The 9437-nt window shown below is 42.4% G+C and overlaps 1 long non-coding RNA gene across 1 annotated transcript; it reads left to right on the top strand.

The window, feature by feature from the left end:
- Window positions 1-9437, top strand: LOC125942993 (uncharacterized). The gene is made up of 3 exons (XR_007465469.1): window positions 1-122; window positions 5225-5709; window positions 9304-9437. It is a non-coding gene; the product is annotated as an uncharacterized LOC125942993 (long non-coding RNA).

Raw genomic sequence — 9437 nt, 5'->3', positions numbered from 1 at the left:
GAAATTAAGGTGCTTCGCTGCAACTTGAATAATGCAACAGAAGCGGAACAGTGGATACGCAATTACAGCGCCGAAACCAACACATCGTGGATTATGGACTACGTGGCCACAAAATGCACAAGGTAAGCTACGCTTGTGAAAATATAGTGAATTTTCTAAATGCATAGTGATCTGGTAATACTGGTCGCGTCCGCCCCGTCTTTTCTGGGGCGTAGTTGCGAAGCGCATGCATGCATCGCGAATCGGCGGTCGTCGCTGTGTGGCTATTCAGAACTAAAATGCAACAGTCGCGTTTAATAAATAGTCTATTTTACTGTGCCCCTAACTATCAATCGAGCCCTGTCCGCTGGTTCTTGCACCCTCGGATATCCGTCCGGACGGCATCTCAAGGAAGCGTACTACTTTGAAACCGAAACCTTCGCTGAGCATCTTTCCGCAGCGACTGCGCTTCGAATCTGAGCTAAGTACCCCATAAACAATTGCTTATACGCTCTCTAATTTTCGACTGAATCCTCTAAAACAATGTTGCACTGCATTATATTCCCACACGTTCGTTGCGTTCGGAAGAAAACGCGTCTCATGTGAAAAGGCATTGCGGCAAGTCGAAGGTCCGCGGTACTAGTGCTGTTCGTCGAAGCGGATTTCATGCACTCAGTGTGGTTGCTCCGTTCGCGTTGGCAAATTTTGTGAGTCAGATCGCACATGCACGTCCCGTGAAAACGAAGGGCAAACGTGATCTGCGAGTTGACGGTCGTAATTAACTTGTTCCGTGGGCTGTTTTCTGCCGTTCTCCGTTGCAAGTATCGAATTTTCGCAGGATAGGACGTTGCGCATGTTCTCGCCGACTCGTGTCCTGCACTGCCTTTGTGCTGCAGGCGTTCGTGTGTGGATTGTGGACTTAGCTATTTACAGGCACCCCTGTTTCAAGCACATCATGAGCAAGCGGTAACTTGAGCAGCCCTGCAAATACACAGTTCGGTGCACTAATAGCGCGGAGCCGAAAACGCAAGAAACACACGGAAACAAATGGAAATACGGAAAACAAACGCACATGCCATTACACAGCGCGCTGCGTGGTGAAGTTTGAGGACAGAGCGTACGGGCCTTCTCTGTGCCGTTGATGAACTGCTTCGAAAATGTGTAGGGCGATGTGCAACTCAATCGTACCAGCTCTTCCACTTTCTCTCGTATAGGGAAACTTGCTTTGATGGACTTTTCTGAGCTGTCTAGACTTTTAAGTCAATAAATAGCATAATAAATGCTGTATCTGCATGCTTATGCTACTATGTAAACGCGCTTTTTTTGGTTTTCCGTGCGATTTAAAATTACGATTTCGCGATTATCGCGCTGTTTTCTCAGAAGCTTTCTTGATTGTTTCTTTATCTGGAAAATATTTAGAGCAAAATGTGTCCTGCAACAACCCATGCAGTGTTTTTCATTCCTTTCGCAATATTATTTTATCCGCTAAATTCCTTAAAACGTTAAAAAATCGAAGTGCACTGAATAGAAAATAGCAGTGCCTTCACATAAAAATCTAACAAAAATAGTTGCACTCATAGGCTAAACAGGCATTTGCGTTGTGAAACAATTATTCGTACAGGAACAAGACTTTCCCTTAAGCGCTAATGTAAAGGAAACGTGGTGAAAAAAAAATTAAGGGGTGGTGGAAACGCGTCACAGTAAACAAACAAGGGGGAACAAGATGGGAAGCATTGTCTATGTTGGCCGATGCTTCACACGCGTATTTTATTTGCAGATTTTTTAGTCTCTTGTTGAAGAAAGCAAGCTTAGTTTGTTACCGGCAATACCACAAACAACTTGTTTGGTTTGTAGTAGCGAACGGCAGTGGGACATCACAGAACTTGGATGAAAGCAACAGCTACGCGTGTAGCTATGCTGTCGAACAAGCAATTTCGTTTTGCCGTGCCCTAAACAAGATGGCAGATGATGCGTTGCCGCAAGTCGATAGATTGAATATCCTCTATAGATTGATTGAGAAGTATGCATGATAGGCTCATTGCTAGGCCAGTAGGTGAGGAAGCGTGGTGAAAATGTAGCGCTAAAACACATAGTTTCCGTGTTTCTTCTGGGCATGACGTGCTTTCTCGCTACATATTTAGTATGCATGAGGCCGCCCAGAAGAACCTGTTCCTAGCACTTGTTATAACTTTCAGCAAAGCGGAGACGGGCGCAAACAACGTCTGGCGTGCTCCTAAGACGCACCCAACAACAGATGCCATTCCCGACGCTTTGCATCATATATGTAGCATATACGAGTATTACCCCATGAAAATTTCCACGCCATTGTAGAGTAGGTTCATTTGTATCATCATCATCATCATCATCATCAGCCTATATTTCAGTCCACTGCAGGACGTAGGCCTCTTCCTGCGATCTCCAATTACCCCTGTCTAGCGCTAGCGTATTCCAACTTGCGCCTGCAAATTTCCTAACTTCATCATCCCACCTGGTTTTCTGCCGTCCTCGACTGCGCTTCCCTTCTCTTGCTATCCATTCTGTAACCCTAATGGTCCACCGGTTATCCATCCTACGCATTACATGGCCTGCTAAGCTCCATTTCTTCCGCTTAATGTCAACTGGAATATTGGCTATCCCCGTTTGTGTACACTTTTCTTTTCAACGACATTGGTAAGCTCCCAGTCAGGATTTGGCAATGCCTGCCGTATGCACTCCATCCCAATTTTATTCTTCTGCAAATTTCTTTCTCGTGATCAGGGTCCCCTGTGAGTAATTGACCTAGATATACCTACTCCTTTACAGACTCTAGAGGCTGACTGGCGATCCTGAATTCTTGTTCCCTTGCCAGGCTATTGAACATTATCTTTGTCTTCTGCATATTCATCTTCAACCCAATTCTTACACTTTCTCGATTAAGGTCCTCAATCATTTGTCATAATTCGTCTCCATTGTTGCTGAATAGGACAATGTCATCTGCAAACCGGAGGTTGCTGAGATATTCGCCGTTGATCCTCACTCCTAAGCCTTCCCAGTGTAAGAGCTTGAATACTTCTAAGCATGCAGGCAATAGCATTGGAGAGATTGTGTCTCCTTGCCTCACCCCATTCTTGATAGGTATCTTTCTACTTTTCTTGTGGAGAACCAAGGTAGCTGTGGAATCCTTGTAGATGTTTGCTAAGATATTCACGTATGCCTCCTGTACCCCTTGATTACGCAATGCCTCTATGACTGCTGGTATCTCTACTGAATCAAATGCCTTTTGATAATCTATGAAAGCCATATAGAGAGGTTGATTGTACTCTGCAGATTTCTTGATTACCTTATTGATGACATGGATGTGTATTTGTTTGCGAGTGCCAGCCTGAATTGGTCTGCTTTTACCCTTACTGCATCTAGGTTGGCCTGTTTCCTCTTCACTAATTTCACTCTTTCTCTATTTAAATTGAGAGAAATGCTAGACCTCACTAACCTATGGTCACTGCACTTTACCTTACCTAACACTTCTACATTCTGCACTATGCTTGGGTCGGCAGAGATTATGAAATCTATTTCATTACTTGTTTCTCCATTAGGGCTTTTCCAGGTCCACTTCCTGTTGCTGTGCTTCCTGAAGAATGTATTCATTATTCGGAGCCTATTCCTTTCCGTGAATTCTACCAACATCTCTCCTCTGGCATTCCTAGAATCGATGCCGTAGTTGCCAATTGCTTGCTCACCAACCTGCTTTTCCCCCACTTTTGCATTGAAGTCGCCCATGACTATAGTATACTGAGTTTGCACCTTTCTCATTGCTAATTCAACATCTTCATAAAACTGCTCTATTTCTTCATCATCGTGACTGGAGATTGGGGCGTATGCTTGTACTACCTTCATTTTGTACCTCTTATTCAGCTTTATTACGACGACTGCTACCCTCTCATTAATGCTGTAGAATTCATCAATGTTGCCCGCTATGTTGTTATGGACTAGAAATCCTGCCCCGGATTTTCTCTTATCTGGAAGAGCTTTGTAGCAGAGGACGTGGCCTTTAGTCAGCACTGTGTAAGCCTCACCAGTTCTTCTAACCTCACTAAGGCCAATAATATCCCAGGCAATGTCTGATAATTCCTGAAATAGTCCTGCTAAGCTAGCCTCACTCGAGAGGGTGCGCGTGTGAACGTTGCCAGGTTCAGTTTCCATTGGGGGCCTGTCCGACTAGTTCAGGTACAACCAAACTAGGCAGGCCCACTAAGCTTCATCAAAGTCACTCCCTCACCAGAACAGGAATTGGCCTCCCTGGTGCAGTATTCGGCCACTACCTCCCTCATGACTCATTTGTATCAGTGGCACCCAAACGCAGGGTTCGTACAGCTCCTTGAAAACCCTTGCATTTCAAGCGCCCTCAGGACTTTAAAATAAGTGCACTGCTTGATTTCCTTGAAAATTGGGGTTGGAAGCGACTTCGGAACATGTAAAATAAACACCACACTGTGCTATGCCGTTTCCATTGGGGAAAAAACAATCGTCCATAATCTGACGTGAGAGTTTTGCTAAGCAATTGTAATCTAGCACATCTGCAGTAACTGGCAACAGGCTTGTTTAAATCACCATCGCCATCATGGTGCTAGATGAAGGCAGATGAAGTGACAAAGTTGTACCAGTATTTTTGTTGTTTCTGGTGAAGCCGGGCACTACTAACTCACATTAAGCAAAGTGTCTGATGTGTCACAAAGCAACTGACATTGCTATACAATGGAAAAGTAGACTCAAAAGCCACCTAAAGGATTTGAAACATGTGTGCAGATTGAGTGAGTGCTTAGCTATAAAGAATTATAACCAAGAAGGAGATGTCAGTATATATTAGTTTTATTAATGACAAGTTTGTTTTATTCTCCTTAAATTATAGCTTTCAGCAACCTGGTAATCATTGAATTGTCCTTGAATTTTGCGTCGGACATTCTGTACGAACCCTGCAAAGGTTGCTTTATAATTTTCATTTTTCTACCATTTTCTCCTGTTCTGGCACCTCTATATAATGCCTAGCATGTAAAAGTTTCAACGACAGTAAGGGCATCATGTGTGCCTGCTGTTTGGCCGATTCCTGTGCTGTTCTATGTTCGCCTATAACATAATGAAGCATGACCATTAGTACTGTTCTATGGCTACCACGATTTTGCTGTGCGACCGAACTGTTATGTATAGAAGCCATCCGAATATAAGTGAAAAATTTTAATTCTGTATCTGTTTTTACATTACTTTGTTACAGAATGGTCTTCCGCAAGGTGTGGCGGTGTCAACACCACCACCGAAACAAAATGACCGTACAGCACACCACTGACTGCCCAGCAAAAATAAACATAAAAATTAAAAAAGTGGACCCCGACACCCAAAAAAATGATGAGTATTTGCGCAGAAGCACTCCCCTCCCAGCTGTGATCAAATTGGCCACAACACATAATCACAGCACAGAGTTTGCTGATTCGCTAAAGCTACTGCGTGCTAGCCCAGAAACAAAGGCCACATTCGAAGCGTATTTCGAGGCTAGTTTCACGCCTGCAACTGCCATTCGGCACCACGAGGAGGCACTGGCACTGAAAGACAACAGCCACATTTTGCTTGCCAACAGCATGGTGAATCCAACACAAAGGACTGTTTATCACTGGCACAAAGAATGAAAGCTAGCAAAGTATGGTCTTCTAGCAAATCCTCTACCGAAACTCCAAGAAAAGTTGGCAGACTATGCAGCACAAGGTAAGTTTTCATACCATCTGTCGAACTGAAGCTGAAGTGAGAACATTACCAAACTAGTAATTTTGAGCATCTGAATCAAAAACAAAACCTGAACAAAAAAAGTAATGGTTACTGGTTGGGAACTAAATAGAGAAAGCATTTAAAGTGACATAGGGTAAAAAAATGCATTATGCTAAGCAAAACAGCTTTTCTTCCACAATCGGTGCACCCCACACAATATTGACAAAACTTTTTTTAAACATTGGCCAATTCGCACTAGTTTTCAAATTTCAACATTTTTTAAATTATATTACAAAATAAACACATGATTTAACTGCACAATTTTTGCATTAATTTGCAAAAAGCTATTTGAAGATTTGACCGAAAATCTTTCTGCTTCATTCATTAGATAAAATGGTCCCCAAAAGCCACCGATCTCGAGGTCAGTGAAGCGCTTGCTCAAAAAGCAATGTTAGGCAATTTTTCAAAAAATACTGTGGGCGATATAGGTCTAAGTTTCCTTGGGCTAGTAGTTGTAATAATGTAAAATTTAAAAAAATGTTTCATGGTGTACAGTGATTTAGTTTTGGAGTGACAGGTCTTTAAACTTGTAAAATCTGCATGTTGCAAAAATGATCTTTTTCAACTTTAGTCAATTACAATATTTGTCGAGGAAATCCACGCTATGTCTCGCAAAACAAAGATTGATTCCTTTATACAGAGTTATTTGTCCACCTCATATAAAAGTTTTACTGCGAACAAAAAAATTGTTGGGACGCCCCCCAAGTTTGTCCTTATCTGATAACACCCTAGTCCACAAATCATGCTGAATGTATACGCCCTTGACCTCAACTTCTAATAATTTTTCTGTTGCGGTACCTCTAAGAGCTTCTGCAATATTGTACCACATTTTAGAGTTCCGTATTTCAGCTTACTTTTCTCATGAGACATTACAAGGATGACTACATAAATTGGCTGGTATATGTAAAAACAGGCAAAGATTAAAAAAAGGACAATGAATTCATTGTTCAGGGAGGCCAACTTTAAATTTTAAAAGGTTATGCTAGCAATACACTACAACAGCCTGCACACTATAAAGATTTGGTGCAAAACGTTACAAATGTGTCAAACTGAATACATTTTGCATGCACAGTTCGGTTATACTAAAAAAAAATGAACCAACCAACATAACTATTGTGACATGCAAGTACGAATTGTCTTCTTAAATATCAGTGTACCGTTTTTTAAATGGTTTACAGTGGTATTCCACTCTTGGCTTTGTGCCGTGTTGTTCCTCAGGGTACTTTTAATTTTTTGCTGCGAACACCTAAAACGTTTTTCTGGCAGTTAACTCGGCCATCCCCTCTTAAAACAACAGCGATGCGGACAAAGCACTGCCACAAATTAAGGTTTCTTCTCAAAGCCAGACTTACTTAGTCATAGGTAGAAAGTGAGATTGCATTACTTGGCATGTAGAATTGAAGCAGCATAGTATTTGTTTACAAGGTGTTACATGAGTGCAGTCGCAGAATATGAGCAAGGAATGCATACTTTTCCGAGTGTGTGAGAGACATAAGACGACATTTTTTTTTCTTTCTGTGTGTCAGTGTGCGTGTATGAATTTTCTAGTGAGTGCCTTGAGCTTTACCTATGCGATTGTGATGCATCTTTTCTAACTGCTTTATAAACATTGAGATGCACAAAAAGTAAAGCATGCCTCTGTGTATAAATACTCCCGCATTTTTTTACTTATTGATAGCTTGTCTGACTCGGCACTAAAATGGGTCCTTAGACACAACACAGTTATTTTAGACCTCTGACCAACTACTGGATAGTGAAATAATGTGACCTTAATGTATCAAGTTCATCCTGCACTAACAATGCACCATGGCAAAAAACGACTTAATACCAGCTCATTCTGTCTATGTTGCATTTCATGCAATTTTGCATTCCTCTTGAGAACTATACAAACAGCCATGCCTGTCTTTCTTTCTTTCTTGGAGCTAAAAAGAAAATAGAAAGCTGCCTTCAGATCTGCATGTGCACAGTTGTGGGGCCACTATTTTCTTGCACCCCAAAAGCATTTGGGTCCCCGATTATAACACTATGATTTGCAGTGGTGAACATTAGGATCTGTTGGAGGCTAAAATGAGGCTAAAATGAAGTGCTAAATACAGTGTGAGCATGAGTTCACTGACAGCATAATTAATGCAAGCTTTTATCAAAGGCAAACCAAAGCATAAAACGTGATAGGAACAAAAATACAAAACATGAATGTCAGCTGCATTAAAAATCACTTTGCTTTCTTCCCCTTATCTGTAGCATCCAAGTAAGAAATAGTTTCACTCATGTTTGCCTGGCCACTCAATGTCTGAGAAGTTCTTCAGCTTCATGCCCTACTGAATCAACAATTCGGCATTTCTGAACATTCCGTCTGCCACAGCCACTTCCTTCTTGATTTTTGCTCTGCATCTGTACAAAGGCGCTATGGTGCTATATGTTCAACAGCCATGATGACATATGCATTAAATGAAAACAGGCATGCATTGCTGTCAAACCTCTTTGCATATGACATGATGTGACGCATGCCATTTATGATCGACAAGAAAGATTTGACTTGTCATGCAGGACTCTTGAATTTTCACTGAACCCACGCTCGACATCAGCGTTATTATGTGGAAGTGATAGAAGTGCCTTGACTAGCTTTGACAGAAGTGGATATTTCGGCCCACCTTGAGCATCCATCATTAAAACTTGATGCCAGTATCTGTCAAGTGGCATATCAGAACCCGCAGTTAACTGGTCCAAGCTGAGCACTGTTACTTCATCAAGGAAAGATTAAATTATCCATCACTGATAGTTCCAAACTGCCTGAGGAAGTGATTTCAGCCAATGCGCGTTGCGAATGAAGCGTCTCGAGCAGTTCTGGGCAGCCCGGGGCGACAAGTCGAAGAGGCCCACTAGCCATATGGTTAGTGGCTGTGATACGTTTTAGCTTCTGGATTTGCATCCGATGCTTGCAAACCACAAAATCATGGACTTGGATACCTGGCTTTTGAGGCTGTCGCATCGAGGGAGCCATTGAAGGAAATGCGCTTTGGACTCTACCTATATGAATTACCACCGCCAAATGTAACCAGAAAGTAGCCAAGTTGCCAAACTTGGCAACCCTGCCTGGCACAGCTTGTGCACTGGATTGTATTGGATTACCTTGGTTTTTGAATGGCGGCAGATGCAGAGGCAACCTGTGCATAGGGCTGGTGGCAACTGCCTGCTGGTGTCGGCGACAAGTGCTCTCGGTTGTGGCCTCGGAGACTGCGCGGCACGGTGCCAGGTAATTTCGGAGGCCACACCTTGGAGCAGTTTCGCTCATTTGTAGCATGGATGTAGGAGCTGTAGCGAAATGTAGCAGCTTGGAGCAATTGTAGCAGCTTTCCCATCATTGCAGCTGTTAGTAAAACTTGAGTACCAGTGCAATAATAGCAATTGAAAATCTCTTCTTTTAACAATGTATCAAATTTACGTATGTCATAGAAACGTTTTTTATTCACCGTTTCCCTTGCTTGACATTATGGAATGTACTTCATGACCATACAAAATGCTCCAATTATGCAGGAACATGCATCTACACAGCTGGCACACCAAACTGCTGGGCGGTGCTTGTGGTTACCCCTATCATGCAGCGAGCTCAGTCTCTGGACGCCGCACAGGAGATAATTTTTGTGGATTCAACGTCCTCATGTGATGTG

Source organism: Dermacentor silvarum, chromosome 2 (assembly GCF_013339745.2).
Source record: "Dermacentor silvarum isolate Dsil-2018 chromosome 2, BIME_Dsil_1.4, whole genome shotgun sequence".
Lineage (NCBI taxonomy): Eukaryota > Metazoa > Arthropoda > Arachnida > Ixodida > Ixodidae > Dermacentor > Dermacentor silvarum.
Note: the sequence above shows the minus strand (reverse complement) of the source record. Positions and strands in the feature narration are given on the sequence as shown.